This window comes from Bactrocera oleae, chromosome 3 (genome assembly GCF_042242935.1).
Source record: "Bactrocera oleae isolate idBacOlea1 chromosome 3, idBacOlea1, whole genome shotgun sequence".
Classification (NCBI taxonomy): domain Eukaryota; kingdom Metazoa; phylum Arthropoda; class Insecta; order Diptera; family Tephritidae; genus Bactrocera; species Bactrocera oleae.
The window spans coordinates 43,333,393-43,352,844 of record NC_091537.1 but is presented as its reverse complement, the minus strand read 5'-3'; positions in this window follow the sequence as shown (position 1 = coordinate 43,352,844).

The following is a 19,452-nucleotide window of genomic DNA, read 5'->3' as shown; positions in this document are numbered from 1 at the left end:
GTGCCATTTTTTCGGTTATATGAATATGTCAATTCTGCAATAACAATATAATTTGGCTTTCGCTCATATCAGTACAATTCATGTTTTTCGGCTTAAGCAGTACAGTGCTCACGCAATTGACATACAATTTAAAAGAAAATCGACTTTGAGTCTAAACCTAAGAAAGTGCAACTTTTTCGGTAATATTAATTTGTTAATCCTGCAATAAAAATATAATTTGACTTTCGCTCAACTCAGTACAATTCATATTTTTCGGCTTAAGCAGTAAGTGCTCACGGAATTGACATACAATTTACAAGAAAATCGACTTCAAGTCTAAAACTAAGAAAGTGCCATTTTTTCGGTTATATGAATATGTCAATTCTGCAATAACAATATAATTTGACTTTCGCTCATATCAGTACAATTCATGTTGTTCGGCTTAAGCAGTACAGTGCTCACGCATTTGACATACAATTTAAAAGAAAATCGACTTCAAGTCTAAAACTAAGAAAGTGCCATTTTTTCGGTTATATGAATATGTCAATTCTGCAATAACAATATAATTTGACTTTCGCTCATATCAGTACAATTCATGTTTTTTGGCTTAAGCAGTACAGTGCTCACGCATTTGACATACAATTTAAAAGAAAATCGACTTCAAGTCTAAAACTAAGAAAGTGCAATTTTCTCGGTTATATGAATATGTCAATTCTGCAATAACAATATAATTTGACTTTCGCTCATATCAGTACAATTCATGTTTTTCGGCTTAAGCAGTACAGTGCTCACGCATTTGACATACAATTTAAAAGAAAATCGACTTCAAGTCTAAAACTAAGAAAGTGCAATTTTCTCGGTTATATGAATATGTCAATTCTGCAATAACAATATAATTTGGCTTTCGCTCAAATCAGTACAATTCATGTTTTTCGGCTTCAGCGGTACAGTGCTCACGCATTTGACATACAATTTACAAGAAAATCGACTTCAAGTCTAAAACTAAGAAAGTGCAATTTTCTCGGTTATATGAATATGTCAATTCTGCAATAACAATATAATTTAACTTTCGCTCAAATCTATAAAATTGATGTTTTTGGCTTAAGCAGTACAGTGCTCACGCAATTGACATACAATTTACAAGAAAATCGACTTTAAGTCTAAAACTAAGAAAGTGCCATTTTTTCGGTTATATGAATATGTCAATTCTGCAATAACAATATAATTTGGCTTTCGTTTAAATCAGTACAATTCATGTTTTTGGCTTAAGCAGTACAGTGCTCACGCATTTGACATACAATTTAAAAGAAAATCGACTTCAAGTCTAAAACTAAGAAAGTGCAATTTTCTCGGTTATATGAATATGTCAATTCTGCAATAACAATATAATTTGACTTTCGCTCATATCAGTACAATTCATGTTTTTCGGCTTAAGCAGTACAGTGCTCACGCATTTGACATACAATTTAAAAGAAAATCGACTTCAAGTCTAAAACTAAGAAAGTGCAATTTTCTCGGTTATATGAATATGTCAATTCTGCAATAAAAATATAATTTGACTTTCGCTCATATCAGTACAATTCATGTTTTTCGGCTTAAGCAGTACAGTGCTCACGCATTTGACATACAATTTAAAAGAAAATCGACTTCAAGTCTAAAACTAAGAAAGTGCAATTTTCTCGGTTATATGAATATGTCAATTCTGCAATAACAATATAATTTGGCTTTCGCTCAAATCAGTACAATTCATGTTTTTCGGCTTCAGCGGTACAGTGCTCACGCATTTGACATACAATTTACAAGAAAATCGACTTTAAGTCTAAAACTAAGAAAGTGCAATTTTCTCGGTTATATGAATATGTCAATTCTGCAATAACAATATAATTTAACTTTCGCTCAAATCTATAAAATTGATGTTTTTGGCTTAAGCAGTACAGTGCTCACGCAATTGACATACAATTTACAAGAAAATCGACTTTAAGTCTAAAACTAAGAAAGTGCCATTTTTTCGGTTATATGAATATGTCAATTCTGCAATAACAATATAATTTGGCTTTCGTTTAAATCAGTACAATTCATGTTTTTGGCTTAAGCAGTACAGTGCTCACGCATTTGACATACAATTTAAAAGAAAATCGACTTCAAGTCTAAAACTAAGAAAGTGCAATTTTCTCGGTTATATGAATATGTCAATTCTGCAATAACAATATAACTTGACTTTCGCTCATATCAGTACAATTCATGTTTTTCGGCTTAAGCAGTACAGTGCTCACGCATTTGACATACAATTTACAAGAAAATCGACTTTAAGTCTAAAACTAAGAAAGTGCAATTTTCTCGGTTATATGAATATGTCAATTCTGCAATAACAATATAATTTAACTTTCGCTCAAATCTATAAAATTGATGTTTTTGGCTTAAGCAGTACAGTGCTCACGCAATTGACATACAATTTACAAGAAAATCGGCTTTAAGTCTAAAACTAAGAAAGTGCCATTTTTTCGGTTATATGAATATGTCAATTCTGCAATAACAATATAATTTGGCTTTCGTTTAAATCAGTACAATTCATGTTTTTGGCTTAAGCAGTACAGTGCTCACGCATTTGACATACAATTTAAAAGAAAATCGACTTCAAGTCTAAAACTAAGAAAGTGCCATTTTTTCGGTTATATGAATATGTCAATTCTGCAATAACAATATAATTTGACTTTCGCTCATATCAGTACAATTCATGTTTTTCGGCTTAAGCAGTACAGTGCTCACGCATTTGACATACAATTTAAAAGAAAATCGACTTCAAGTCTAAAACTAAGAAAGTGCAATTTTCTCGGTTATATGAATATGTCAATTCTGCAATAACAATATAATTTAACTTTCGCTCAAATCTATAAAATTGATGTTTTTGGCTTAAGCAGTACAGTGCTCACGCAATTGACATACAATTTACAAGAAAATCGACTTTAAGTCTAAAACTAAGAAAGTGCCATTTTTTCGGTTATATGAATATGTCAATTCTGCAATAACAATATAATTTGACTTTCGCTCAAATCAGTACAATTCATGTTTTTCGGCTTCAGTGGTACAGTGCTCACGCAATTGACATACAATTTACAAGAAAATCGACTTTAAGTCTAAAACTAAGATAGTGCAATTTTTTCGGTTATATGAATATGTCAATTCTGCAATAACAATATAATTTGACATTCGTTCAAATCAGTACAATTCATATTTTTCGGCTTAAGCAGTAAGTGCTCACGGAATTGACATACAATTTACAAGAAAATCGACTTTAAGTCTAAAACTAAGAATGAATAATATGAATATGTCAATTCTGCAATAACAATATAGTTTGACATTCGTTCAAATCAGTAAAATTCTTGTTTTTCGGCTTAAGCAATACAGTGCTCACGAAATTGACATACAATTTACAAAAAAATCGACTTTGAGTCTAAAACTAAGAAAGTGCAATTTTTTCGGTTATATTAATTTGTTAATCCTGCAATAACGTTATTATTTGACATTCGCTCAAATCAGTAAAATTCATGTTTTTCGGCTTAAGCAGTACAGGGCTCACGAAATTGACATACAATTTACAAAAAAATCGACTTTGAGTCTAAAGCCAAGAAAGTGCAATTTTTTCGGTTATATGAATATGTCAATTCTGCAATAACAATATAATTTGACTTTCGCTCAACTCAGTACAATTCATATTTTTCGGCTTAAGCAGAGTGCTCACGGAATTGACATACAATTTACAAGAAAATCGACTTTAAGTCTAAAACTAAGAAAGTGCAATTTTTTCGGTTATATGAATATGTCAATTCTGCAATAACAATATAATTTGGCTTTCGTTTAAATCAGTACAATTCATGTTTTTGGCTTAAGCAGTACAGTGCTCACGCAATTGACATACAATTTACAAGAAAATCGACTTTAAGTCTAAAACTAAGAAAGTGCCATTTTTTCGGTTATATGAATATGTCAATTCTGCAATAACAATATAATTTGACATTCGTTCAAATCAGTAAAATTCTTGTTTTTCGGCTTAAGCAGTACAATGGTTACGCAATTGACATACAATTTACAAGAAAATTGACTTTGAGTCTAAAGCCAAGAAAGTGCAATTTTTTCGGTTATATGAATATGTCAATTCTGCAATAACAATATAATTTGACATTCGCTCAAATCAGAAAATTCATGTTTTTCGGCTTAAGCAGTACAATGGTTACGCAATTGACATACAATTTACAAGAAAATTGACTTTAAGTCTAGAACTAAGAAAGTACAATTTTTTCGGTTATATTTGTAAATTCTGCAATAACATTATAATTTTACTTTCGCGCAAATCACTAATATTGATGTTTTTCGGCTTAAGCAGTACAGTGCTGCCGCAATTGACATACAATTTACAAGAAAATCGACTTTGAGTCTAAACCTAAGAAAGTGCACCTTTTTCGGTAATATTAATATGTTAATCCTGCAATAACAATATAATTTGACTTTCGCTCAAATCAGTAAAATTCATGTTTTTCAGCTTAAGCAGTACAGTAATCATGCAATTGACATACAATTTACAAGAAAATCGACTTTTAAACTTGGAAAGTGCAATTTTTTAGGTTATATGAATATGTCAATTCTGCAATAACAATATAATTTAACTTTCGCTCAAATCTATAAAATTGATGTTTTTGGGCTTATGCGGTACAGTGCTCAAGTGATTAACATACAATTTACAAGAGAATTGACTTTGAGCCTAAACCTAAGAAAGTGCAACTTTTTCGGTAATATTAATTTGTTAATCCTGCAATAACAATACAATTTGACTTTCGCTCAAATCAGTAAAATTCATGTTTTTCGGCTTAAGCAGTACAGTGCTCACGCAATTGACATGCAATTTAAAAGAAAATCGACTTTGAGACTAAACCTAAGAAAGTCCAACTTTTTCGGTAATATTAATTTGTTAATCCTGCAATAAAAATATAATTTGACTTTCGCTCAACTCAGTACAATTCATGTTTTTCGGCTTAAGCAGTAAGTGCTCACGGAATTGACATACAATTTACAAGAAAATCGACTTTAAGTATAAAACTAAGAAAGTGCAATTTTTTCGGTTATATGAATATGTCAATTCTGCAATAACAATATAGTTTGACTTTCGCTCATATCAGTACAATTCATGTTTTTCGGCTTAAGCAGTACAGTGCTCACGAAATTGACATACAATTTACAAAAAAATCGACTTTGAGTCTAAAGCCAAGAAAGTGCAATTTTTTCGGTTATATGAATATGTCAATTCTGCAATAACAATATAATTTGACGTTCGCTCAAATCAGAAAATTCATGTTTTTCGGCTTAAGCAGTACAATGGTTACGCAATTGACATACAATTTACAAGAAAATTGACTTTAAGTCTAGAACTAAGAAAGTACAATTTTTTCGGTTATATGAATTTGTAAATTCTGCAATAACATTATAATTTTACTTTCGCGCAAATCACTAATATTGATGTTTTTCGGCTTAAGCAGTACAATGGTTACGCAATTGACATACAATTTACAAGAAAATTGACTTTAAGTCTAAAACTAAGAATGTGCAATTTTTTCGGTTATATGAATATGTCAATTCTGCAATAACAATATAATTTGGCTTTCGCTCAAATCAGTACAATTCATGTTTTTCGGCTTCAGCGGTACAGTGCTCACGCAATTGACATACAATTTAAAAGAAAATTGACTTTGAGCCTAAACCTAAGAAAGTGCAACTTTTTCGGTAATATCAATTTGTTAATCCTGCAATAACAATATAATTTGACTTTCGCTCAAATCAGTAAAATTCATGTTTGTCGGCTTAAGCAGTACAGTGCTCACGCAATTGACATACAATTTAAAAGAAAATCGACTTTGAGTCTAAACCTAAGAAAGTGCAACTTTTTCGGTAATATTAATTTGTTAATCCTGCAATAAAAATATAATTTGACTTTCGCTCAAATCAGTGAAATTCATGTTTTTCAGCTTAAGCAGTACAGTAATCATGCAATTGACATACAATTTACAAGAAAATCGACTTTTAAACTTGGAAAGTGCAATTTTTTAGGTTATATGAATATGTCAATTCTGCAATAACAATATAATTTAACTTTCGCTCAAATCTATAAAATTGATGTTTTTCGGCTTATGCGGTACAGTGCTCAAGTGATTAACATACAATTTACAAGAGAATTGACTTTGAGCCTAAACCTAAGAAAGTGCAACTTTTTCGGTAATATTAATTTGTTAATCCTGCAATAACAATATAATTTGGCTTTCGCTCAAATCAGTACAATTCATGTTTTTGGCTTAAGCAGTACAGTGCTCACGCAATTGACATACAATTTACAAGAAAATCGACTTTAAGTCTAAACCTAAGAAAGTGCAACTTTTTCGGTTATATGAATATGTCAATTCTGCAATAACAATATAATTTGGCTTTCGCTCAAATCAGTACAATTCATGTTTTTGGCTTAAGCAGTACAGTGCTCACGCAATTGACATACAATTTACAAGAAAATCGACTTTAAGTCTAAACCTAAGAAAGTGCAACTTTTTCGGTTATATGAATATGTCAATTCTGCAATAACAATATAATTTGGCTTTCGCTCATATCAGTACAATTCATGTTTTTCGGCTTAAGCAGCACAGTGCTCACGCATTTGACATACAATTTACAAGAAAATCGACTTTAAGTCTAAAACTAAGAAAGTGCAATTTTCTCGGTTATATGAATATGTCAATTCTGCAATAACAATATAATTTGGCTTTCGCTCAAATCAGTACAATTCATGTTTTTGGCTTAAGCAGTACAGTGCTCACGCATTTGACATACAATTTACAAGAAAATTGACTTTGAGCCTAAACCTAAGAAAGTGCAATTTTTTCGGTTATATGAATATGTCAATTCTGCAATAACAATATAATTTAACTTTCGCTCAAATCTATAAAATTGATGTTTTTCGGCTTATGCGGTACAGTGCTCAAGTGATTAACATACAATTTACAAGAGAATTGACTATGAGCCTAAACCTAAGGAAGTGCAACTTTTTCGGTAATATTAATTTGTTAATCCTGCAATAACAATATAATTTGGCTTTCGCTCAAATCAGAACAATTCATGTTTTTGGCTTAAGCAGAACAGTGCTCACGCAATTGACATACAATTTGCAAGAAAATCGACTTTAAGTCTAAAACTAAGAAAGTGCCATTTTTTTCGATTATATGAATATGTCAATTCTGCAATAACAATATAATTTGGCTTTCGCTCATATCAGTACAATTCATGTTTTTCGGCTTAAGCAGCACAGTGCTCACGCATTTGACATACAATTTACAAGAAAATCGACTTTAAGTCTAAAACTAAGAAAGTGCAATTTTTTCGGTTATATGAATATGTCAAGTCTGCAATAACAATATAATTTGGCTTTCGCTCAAATCAGTACAATTCCTGTTTTTCGGCTTCAGCGGTACAGTGCTCACGCAATTGACATACAATTTAAAAGAAAATCGACTTTGAGTCTAAACCTAAGAAAGTGCAACTTTTTCGGTGATATTAATTAGTTAATCCTGCAATAATAATATAATTTGACTTTCGCTCAAATCAGTGAAATTCATGTTTTTCAGCTTAAGCAGTACAGTGCTCACGCAATTGACATACAATTTAAAAGAAAATCGACTTTGAGTCTAAACCTAAGAAAGTGCAACTTTTTCGGTTATATGAATATGTCAATTCTGCAATAACAATATAATTTAACTTTCGCTCATATCTATAAAATTGATGTTTTTCGGCTTATGCGGTACAGTGCTCACGCAATTGACATACAATTTACAAGAAAATCGACTTTAAGTCTAAAACTAAGAAAGTGCCATTTTTTCGATTATATGAATATGTCAATTCTGCAATAACAATATAATTTGGCTTTCGCTCATATCAGTACAATTCATGTTTTTCGGCTTAAGCAGCACAGTGCTCACGCAATTGACATACAATTTAAAAGAAAATCGACTTTGAGTCTAAACCTAAGAAAGTGCAACTTTTTCGGTTATATGAATATGTCAATTCTGCAATAACAATATAATTTGGCTTTCGCTCAAATCAGTACAATTCCTGTTTTTCGGCTTCAGCGGTACAGTGCTCACGCAATTGACATACAATTTAAAAGAAAATCGACTTTGAGTCTAAACCTAAGAAAGTGCAACTTTTTCGGTGATATTAATTTGTTAATCCTGCAATAAAAATATAATTTGACTTTCGCTCAAATCAGTGAAATTCATGTTTTTCAGCTTAAGCAGTACAGTGCTCACGCAATTGACATACAATTTACAAGAAAATCGACTTTTAAACTTGGAAAGTGCAATTTTTTAGGTTATATGAATATGTCAATTCTGCAATAACAATATAATTTAACTTTCGCTCAAATCTATAAAATTGATGTTTTTCGGCTTATGCGGTACAGTGCTCAAGTGATTAACATACAATTTACAAGAGAATTGACTTTGAGCCTAAACCTAAGAAAGTGCCACTTTTTCGGTAATATTAATTTGTTAATCATGCAATAACAATATAATTTGGCTTTCGCTCAAATCAGTACAATTCATGTTTTTGGCTTAAGCAGTACAGTGCTCACGCAATTGACATACAATTTACAAGAAAATCGACTTTAAGTCTAAACCTAAGAAAGTGCAATTTTTTAGGTTATATGAATATGTCATTTCTGCAATAACAATATAATTTAACTTTCGCTCAAATCTATAAAATTGATGTTTTTCGGCTTATGCGGTACAGTGCTCAAATGATTAACATACAATTTACAAGGGAATTGACTTTGAGCCTAAACCTAAGAAAGTGCAACTTTTTCGGCAATATTAATTTGTTAATCCTGCAATAACAATATAATTTGACTTTCGCTCAAATCAGTAAAATTCATGTTTTTCGGCTTAAGCAGTACAGTGCTCACGCAATTGACATACAATTTAAAAGAAAATCGACTTTGAGTCTAAACCTAAGAAAGTGCAACTTTTTCGGTTATATGAATATGTCAATTCTGCAATAACAATATAATTTAACTTTCGCTCAAATCTATAAAATTGATGTTTTTGGCTTAAGCAGTACAGTGCTCACGCAATTGACATACAATTTACAAGAAAATCGACTTTAAGTCTAAAACTAAGAAAGTGCCATTTTTTCGGTTATATGAATATGTCAATTCTGCAATAACAATATAATTTGGCTTTCGTTTAAATCAGTACAATTCATGTTTTTGGCTTAAGCAGTACAGTGCTCACGCATTTGACATACAATTTAAAAGAAAATCGACTTCAAGTCTAAAACTAAGAAAGTGCAATTTTCTCGGTTGTATGAATATGTCAATTCTGCAATAACAATATAATTTGACTTTCGCTCATATCAGTACAATTCATGTTTTTCGGCTTAAGCAGTACAGTGCTCACGCATTTGACATACAATTTACAAGAAAATCGACTTTAAGTCTAAAACTAAGAAAGTGCAATTTTCTCGGTTATATGAATATGTCAATTCTGCAATAACAATATAATTTAACTTTCGCTCAAATCTATAAAATTGATGTTTTTGGCTTAAGCAGTACAGTGCTCACGCAATTGACATACAATTTACAAGAAAATCGACTTTAAGTCTAAAACTAAGAAAGTGCCATTTTTTCGGTTATATGAATATGTCAATTCTGCAATAACAATATAATTTGGCTTTCGTTTAAATCAGTACAATTCATGTTTTTGGCTTAAGCAGTACAGTGCTCACGCATTTGACATACAATTTAAAAGAAAATCGACTTCAAGTCTAAAACTAAGAAAGTGCCATTTTTTCGATTATATGAATATGTCAATTCTGCAATAACAATATAATTTGGCTTTCGCTCATATCAGTACAATTCATGTTTTTCGGCTTAAGCAGCACAGTGCTCACGCAATTGACATACAATTTAAAAGAAAATCGACTTTGAGTCTAAACCTAAGAAAGTGCAACTTTTTCGGTTATATGAATATGTCAATTCTGCAATAACAATATAATTTAACTTTCGCTCAAATCTATAAAATTGATGTTTTTCGGCTTATGCGGTACAGTGCTCACGCAATTGACATACAATTTACAAGAAAATCGACTTTAAGTCTAAAACTAAGAAAGTGCCATTTTTTCGGTTATATGAATATGTCAATTCTGCAATAACAATATAATTTGGCTTTCGTTTAAATCAGTACAATTCATGTTTTTGGTTTAAGCAGTACAGTGCTCACGCATTTGACATACAATTTAAAAGAAAATCGACTTCAAGTCTAAAACTAAGAAAGTGCCATTTTTTCGATTATATGAATATGTCAGTTCTGCAATAACAATATAATTTGGCTTTCGCTCATATCAGTACAATTCATGTTTTTCGGCTTAAGCAGCACAGTGCTCACGCAATTGACATACAATTTAAAAGAAAATCGACTTTGAGTCTAAACCTAAGAAAGTGCAACTTTTTCGGTTATATGAATATGTCAATTCTGCAATAACAATATAATTTAACTTTCGCTCAAATCTATAAAATTGATGTTTTTCGGCTTATGCGGTACAGTGCTCACGCAATTGACATACAATTTACAAGAAAATCGACTTTAAGTCTAAAACTAAGAAAGTGCCATTTTTTCGGTTATATGAATATGTCAATTCTGCAATAACAATATAATTTGGCTTTCGTTTAAATCAGTACAATTCATGTTTTTGGTTTAAGCAGTACAGTGCTCACGCATTTGACATACAATTTAAAAGAAAATCGACTTCAAGTCTAAAACTAAGAAAGTGCCATTTTTTCGATTATATGAATATGTCAGTTCTGCAATAACAATATAATTTGGCTTTCGCTCATATCAGTACAATTCATGTTTTTCGGCTTAAGCAGCACAGTGCTCACGCAATTGACATACAATTTAAAAGAAAATCGACTTTGAGTCTAAACCTAAGAAAGTGCAACTTTTTCGGTTATATGAATATGTCAATTCTGCAATAACAATATAATTTAACTTTCGCTCAAATCTATAAAATTGATGTTTTTCGGCTTATGCGGTACAGTGCTCACGCAATTGACATACAATTTACTAGAAAATCGACTTTAAGTCTAAAACTAAGAAAGTGCCATTTTTTCGGTTATATGAATATGTCAATTCTGCAATAACAATATAATTTGGCTTTCGTTTAAATCAGTACAATTCATGTTTTTGGCTTAAGCAGTACAGTGCTCACGCATTTGACATACAATTTAAAAGAAAATCGACTTCAAGTCTAAAACTAAGAAAGTGCCATTTTTTCGATTATATGAATATGTCAATTCTGCAATAACAATATAATTTGGCTTTCGCTCATATCAGTACAATTCATGTTTTTCGGCTTAAGCAGCACAGTGCTCACGCAATTGACATACAATTTAAAAGAAAATCGACTTTGAGTCTAAACCTAAGAAAGTGCAACTTTTTCGGTTATATGAATATGTCAATTCTGCAATAACAATATAATTTAACTTTCGCTCAAATCTATAAAATTGATGTTTTTCGGCTTATGCGGTACAGTGCTCACGCAATTGGCATACAATTTACAAGAAAATCGACTTTAAGTCTAAAACTAAGAAAGTGCCATTTTTTCGGTTATATGAATATGTCAATTCTGCAATAACAATATAATCTGGCTTTCGTTTAAATCAGTACAATTCATGTTTTTGGCTTAAGCAGTACAGTGCTCACGCATTTGACATACAATTTAAAAGAAAATCGACTTCAAGTCTAAAACTAAGAAAGTGCCATTTTTTCGATTATATGAATATGTCAATTCTGCAATAACAATATAATTTGGCTTTCGCTCATATCAGTACAATTCATGTTTTTCGGCTTAAGCAGCACAGTGCTCACGCAATTGACATACAATTTAAAAGAAAATCGACTTTGAGTCTAAACCTAAGAAAGTGCAACTTTTTCGGTTATATGAATATGTCAATTCTGCAATAACAATATAATTTAACTTTCGCTCAAATCTATAAAATTGATGTTTTTCGGCTTATGCGGTACAGTGCTCACGCAATTGACATACAATTTACAAGAAAATCGACTTTAAGTCTAAAACTAAGAAAGTGCCATTTTTTCGGTTATATGAATATGTCAATTCTGCAATAACAATATAATTTGGCTTTCGTTTAAATCAGTACAATTCATGTTTTTGGCTTAAGCAGTACAGTGCTCACGCATTTGACATACAATTTACAATAAAATTGACTTTGAGCCTAAACCTAAGAAAGTGCAATTTTTTCGGTTATATGAATATGTCAATTCTGCAATAACAATATAATTTAACTTTCGCTCAAATCTATAAAATTGATGTTTTTCGGCTTATGCGGTACAGTGCTCAAGTGATTAACATACAATTTACAAGAGAATTGACTATGAGCCTAAACCTAAGGAAGTGCAACTTTTTCGGTAATATTAATTTGTTAATCCTGCAATAACAATATAATTTGGCTTTCGCTCAAATCAGAACAATTCATGTTTTTGGCTTAAGCAGAACAGTGCTCACGCAATTGACATACAATTTGCAAGAAAATCGACTTTAAGTCTAAAACTAAGAAAGTGCCATTTTTTCGATTATATGAATATGTCAATTCTGCAATAACAATATAATTTGGCTTTCGCTCATATCAGTACAATTCATGTTTTTCGGCTTAAGCAGCACAGTGCTCACGCAATTGACATACAATTTAAAAGAAAATCGACTTTGAGTCTAAACCTAAGAAAGTGCAACTTTTTCGGTTATATGAATATGTCAATTCTGCAATAACAATATAATTTAACTTTCGCTCAAATCTATAAAATTGATGTTTTTCGGCTTATGCGGTACAGTGCTCACGCAATTGACATACAATTTACAAGAAAATCGACTTTAAGTCTAAAACTAAGAAAGTGCCATTTTTTCGGTTATATGAATATGTCAATTCTGCAATAACAATATAATTTGGCTTTCGTTTAAATCAGTACAATTCATGTTTTTGGCTTAAGCAGTACAGTGCTCACGCATTTGACATACAATTTAAAAGAAAATCGACTTCAAGTCTAAAACTAAGAAAGTGCCATTTTTTCGATTATATGAATATGTCAATTCTGCAATAACAATATAATTTGGCTTTCGCTCATATCAGTACAATTCATGTTTTTCGGCTTAAGCAGCACAGTGCTCACGCAATTGACATACAATTTAAAAGAAAATCGACTTTGAGTCTAAACCTAAGAAAGTGCAACTTTTTCGGTTATATGAATATGTCAATTCTGCAATAACAATATAATTTAACTTTCGCTCAAATCTATAAAATTGATGTTTTTCGGCTTATGCGGTACAGTGCTCACGCAATTGACATACAATTTACAAGAAAATCGACTTTAAGTCTAAAACTAAGAAAGTGCCATTTTTTCGGTTATATGAATATGTCAATTCTGCAATAACAATATAATTTGGCTTTCGTTTAAATCAGTACAATTCATGTTTTTGGCTTAAGCAGTACAGTGCTCACGCATTTGACATACAATTTAAAAGAAAATCGACTTCAAGTCTAAAACTAAGAAAGTGCCATTTTTTCGATTATATGAATATGTCAATTCTGCAATAACAATATAATTTGGCTTTCGCTCATATCAGTACAATTCATGTTTTTCGGCTTAAGCAGCACAGTGCTCACGCAATTGACATACAATTTAAAAGAAAATCGACTTTGAGTCTAAACCTAAGAAAGTGCAACTTTTTCGGTTATATGAATATGTCAATTCTGCAATAACAATATAATTTAACTTTCGCTCAAATCTATAAAATTGATGTTTTTCGGCTTATGCGGTACAGTGCTCACGCAATTGACATACAATTTACAAGAAAATCGACTTTAAGTCTAAAACTAAGAAAGTGCCATTTTTTCGGTTATATGAATATGTCAATTCTGCAATAACAATATAATTTGGCTTTCGTTTAAATCAGTACAATTCATGTTTTTGGCTTAAGCAGTACAGTGCTCACGCATTTGACATACAATTTAAAAGAAAATCGACTTCAAGTCTAAAACTAAGAAAGTGCCATTTTTTCGATTATATGAATATGTCAATTCTGCAATAACAATATAATTTGGCTTTCGCTCATATCAGTACAATTCATGTTTTTCGGCTTAAGCAGCACAGTGCTCACGCAATTGACATACAATTTAAAAGAAAATCGACTTTGAGTCTAAACCTAAGAAAGTGCAACTTTTTCGGTTATATGAATATGTCAATTCTGCAATAACAATATAATTTAACTTTCGCTCAAATCTATAAAATTGATGTTTTTCGGCTTATGCGGTACAGTGCTCACGCAATTGACATACAATTTACAAGAAAATCGACTTTAAGTCTAAAACTAAGAAAGTGCCATTTTTTCGGTTATATGAATATGTCAATTCTGCAATAACAATATAATTTGGCTTTCGTTTAAATCAGTACAATTCATGTTTTTGGCTTAAGCAGTACAGTGCTCACGCATTTGACATACAATTTACAATAAAATTGACTTTGAGCCTAAACCTAAGAAAGTGCAATTTTTTCGGTTATATGAATATGTCAATTCTGCAATAACAATATAATTTAACTTTCGCTCAAATCTATAAAATTGATGTTTTTCGGCTTATGCGGTACAGTGCTCAAGTGATTAACATACAATTTACAAGAGAATTGACTATGAGCCTAAACCTAAGGAAGTGCAACTTTTTCGGTAATATTAATTTGTTAATCCTGCAATAACAATATAATTTGGCTTTCGCTCAAATCAGAACAATTCATGTTTTTGGCTTAAGCAGAACAGTGCTCACGCAATTGACATACAATTTGCAAGAAAATCGACTTTAAGTCTAAAACTAAGAAAGTGCCATTTTTTCGATTATATGAATATGTCAATTCTGCAATAACAATATAATTTGGCTTTCGCTCAAATCTATAAAATTGATGTTTTTCGGCTTATGCGGTACAGTGCTCAAGTGATTAACATACAATTTACAAGAGAATTGACTATGAGCCTAAACCTAAGAAAGTGCAACTTTTTCGGTTATATGAATATGTCAATTCTGCAATAACAATATAATTTAACTTTCGCTCAAATCTATAAAATTGATGTTTTTCGGCTTATGCGGTACAGTGCTCATGCAATTGACATACAATTTACAAGAAAATCGACTTTAAGTCTAAAACTAAGAAAGTGCCATTTTTTCGGTTATATGAATATGTCAATTCTGCAATAACAATATAATTTGGCTTTCGTTTAAATCAGTACAATTCATGTTTTTGGCTTAAGCAGTACAGTGCTCACGCATTTGACATACAATTTAAAAGAAAATCGACTTCAAGTCTAAAACTAAGAAAGTGCCATTTTTTCGATTATATGAATATGTCAATTCTGCAATAACAATATAATTTGGCTTTCGCTCATATCAGTACAATTCATGTTTTTCGGCTTAAGCAGCACAGTGCTCACGCAATTGACATACAATTTAAAAGAAAATCGACTTTGAGTCTAAACCTAAGAAAGTGCAACTTTTTCGGTTATATGAATATGTCAATTCTGCAATAACAATATAATTTAACTTTCGCTCAAATCTATAAAATTGATGTTTTTCGGCTTATGCGGTACAGTGCTCAAGTGATTAACATACAATTTACAAGAGAATTGACTATGAGCCTAAACCTAAGGAAGTGCAACTTTTTCGGTAATATTAATTTGTTAATCCTGCAATAACAATATAATTTGGCTTTCGCTCAAATCAGAACAATTCATGTTTTTGGCTTAAGCAGAACAGTGCTCACGCAATTGACATACAATTTACAATAAAATTGACTTTGAGCCTAAACCTAAGAAAGTGCAATTTTTTCGGTTATATGAATATGTCAATTCTGCAATAACAATATAATTTAACTTTCGCTCAAATCTATAAAATTGATGTTTTTCGGCTTATGCGGTACAGTGCTCAAGTGATTAACATACAATTTACAAGAGAATTGACTATGAGCCTAAACCTAAGAAAGTGCAACTTTTTCGGTTATATGAATATGTCAATTCTGCAATAACAATATAATTTAACTTTCGCTCAAATCTATAAAATTGATGTTTTTCGGCTTATGCGGTACAGTGCTCACGCAATTGACATACAATTTACAAGAAAATCGACTTTAAGTCTAAAACTAAGAAAGTGCCATTTTTTCGGTTATATGAATATGTCAATTCTGCAATAACAATATAATTTGGCTTTCGTTTAAATCAGTACAATTCATGTTTTTGGCTTAAGCAGTACAGTGCTCACGCATTTGACATACAATTTAAAAGAAAATCGACTTCAAGTCTAAACCTAAGAAAGTGCAATTTTCTCGGTTATATGAATATGTCAATTCTGCAATAACAATATAATTTGACTTTCGCTCATATCAGTACAATTCATGTTTTTCGGCTTAAGCAGTACAGTGCTCACGCATTTGACATACAATTTACAAGAAAATCGACTTTAAGTCTAAAACTAAGAAAGTGCAATTTTCTCGGTTATATGAATATGTCAATTCTGCAATAACAATATAATTTAACTTTCGCTCAAATCTATAAAATTGATGTTTTTGGCTTAAGCAGTACAGTGCTCACGCAATTGACATACAATTTACAAGAAAATCGACTTTAAGTCTAAAACTAAGAAAGTGCCATTTTTTCGGTTATATGAATATGTCAATTCTGCAATAACAATATAATTTGGCTTTCGTTTAAATCAGTACAATTCATGTTTTTGGCTTAAGCAGTACAGTGCTCACGCATTTGACATACAATTTAAAAGAAAATCGACTTCAAGTCTAAAACTAAGAAAGTGCCATTTTTTCGATTATATGAATATGTCAATTCTGCAATAACAATATAATTTGGCTTTCGCTCATATCAGTACAATTCATGTTTTTCGGCTTAAGCAGCACAGTGCTCACGCAATTGACATACAATTTAAAAGAAAATCGACTTTGAGTCTAAACCTAAGAAAGTGCAACTTTTTCGGTTATATGAATATGTCAATTCTGCAATAACAATATAATTTAACTTTCGCTCAAATCTATAAAATTGATGTTTTTCGGCTTATGCGGTACAGTGCTCACGCAATTGACATACAATTTACAAGAAAATCGACTTTAAGTCTAAAACTAAGAAAGTGCCATTTTTTCGGTTATATGAATATGTCAATTCTGCAATAACAATATAATTTGGCTTTCGTTTAAATCAGTACAATTCATGTTTTTGGCTTAAGCAGTACAGTGCTCACGCATTTGACATACAATTTAAAAGAAAATCGACTTCAAGTCTAAAACTAAGAAAGTGCCATTTTTTCGATTATATGAATATGTCAATTCTGCAATAACAATATAATTTGGCTTTCGCTCATATCAGTACAATTCATGTTTTTCGGCTTAAGCAGCACAGTGCTCACGCAATTGACATACAATTTAAAAGAAAATCGACTTTGAGTCTAAACCTAAGAAAGTGCAACTTTTTCGGTTATATGAATATGTCAATTCTGCAATAACAATATAATTTAACTTTCGCTCAAATCTATAAAATTGATGTTTTTCGGCTTATGCGGTACAGTGCTCACGCAATTGACATACAATTTACAAGAAAATCGACTTTAAGTCTAAAACTAAGAAAGTGCCATTTTTTCGGTTATATGAATATGTCAATTCTGCAATAACAATATAATTTGGCTTTCGTTTAAATCAGTACAATTCATGTTTTTGGCTTAAGCAGTACAGTGCTCACGCATTTGACATACAATTTAAAAGAAAATCGACTTCAAGTCTAAAACTAAGAAAGTGCCATTTTTTCGATTATATGAATATGTCAATTCTGCAATAACAATATAATTTGACTTTCGCTCATATCAGTACAATTCATGTTTTTCGGCTTAAGCAGTACAGTGCTCACGCATTTGACATACAATTTACAAGAAAATCGACTTTAAGTCTAAAACTAAGAAAGTGCAATTTTCTCGGTTATATGAATATGTCAATTCTGCAATAACAATATAATTTAACTTTCGCTCAAATCTATAAAATTGATTTTTTTGGCTTAAGCAGTACAGTGCTCACGCAATTGACATACAATTTACAAGAAAATCGACTTTAAGTCTAAAACTAAGAAAGTGCCATTTTTTCGGTTATATGAATATGTCAATTCTGCAATAACAATATAATTTGGCTTTCGTTTAAATCAGTACAATTCATGTTTTTGGCTTAAGCAGTACAGTGCTCACGCATTTGACATACAATTTACAATAAAATTGACTTTGAGCCTAAACCTAAGAAAGTGCAATTTTTTCGGTTATATGAATATGTCAATTCTGCAATAACAATATAATTTAACTTTCGCTCAAATCTATAAAATTGATGTTTTTCGGCTTATGCGGTACAGTGCTCAAGTGATTAACATACAATTTACAAGAGAATTGACTATGAGCCTAAACCTAAGGAAGTGCAACTTTTTCGGTAATATTAATTTATTAATCCTGCAATAACAATATAATTTGGCTTTCGCTCAAATCAGAACAATTCATGTTTTTGGCTTAAGCAGAACAGTGCTCACGCAATTGACATACAATTTGCAAGAAAATCGACTTTAAGTCTAAAACTAAGAAAGTGCCATTTTTTCGATTATATGAATATGTCAATTCTGCAATAACAATATAATTTGGCTTTCGCTCATATCAGTACAATTCATGTTTTTCGGCTTAAGCAGCACAGTGCTCACGCATTTGACATACAATTTACAAGAAAATCGACTTTAAGTCTAAAACTAAGAAAGTGCAATTTTTTCGGTTATATGAATATGTCAAGTCTGCAATAACAATATAATTTGGCTTTCGCTCAAATCAGTACAATTCCTGTTTTTCGGCTTCAGCGGTACAGTGCTCACGCAATTGACATACAATTTAAAAGAAAATCGACTTTGAGTCTAAACCTAAGAAAGTGCAACTTTTTCGGTGATATTAATTTGTTAATCCTGCAATAATAATATAATTTGACTTTCGCTCAAATCAGTGAAATTCATGTTTTTCAGCTTAAGCAGTACAGTGCTCACGCAATTGACATACAATTTAAAAGAAAATCGACTTTGAGTCTAAACCTAAGAAAGTGCAACTTTTTCGGTTATATGAATATGTCAATTCTGCAATAACAATATAATTTAACTTTCGCTCATATCTATAAAATTGATGTTTTTCGGCTTATGCGGTACAGTGCTCACGCAATTGACATACAATTTACAAGAAAATCGACTTTAAGTCTAAAACTAAGAAAGTGCCATTTTTTCGATTATATGAATATGTCAATTCTGCAATAACAATATAATTTGGCTTTC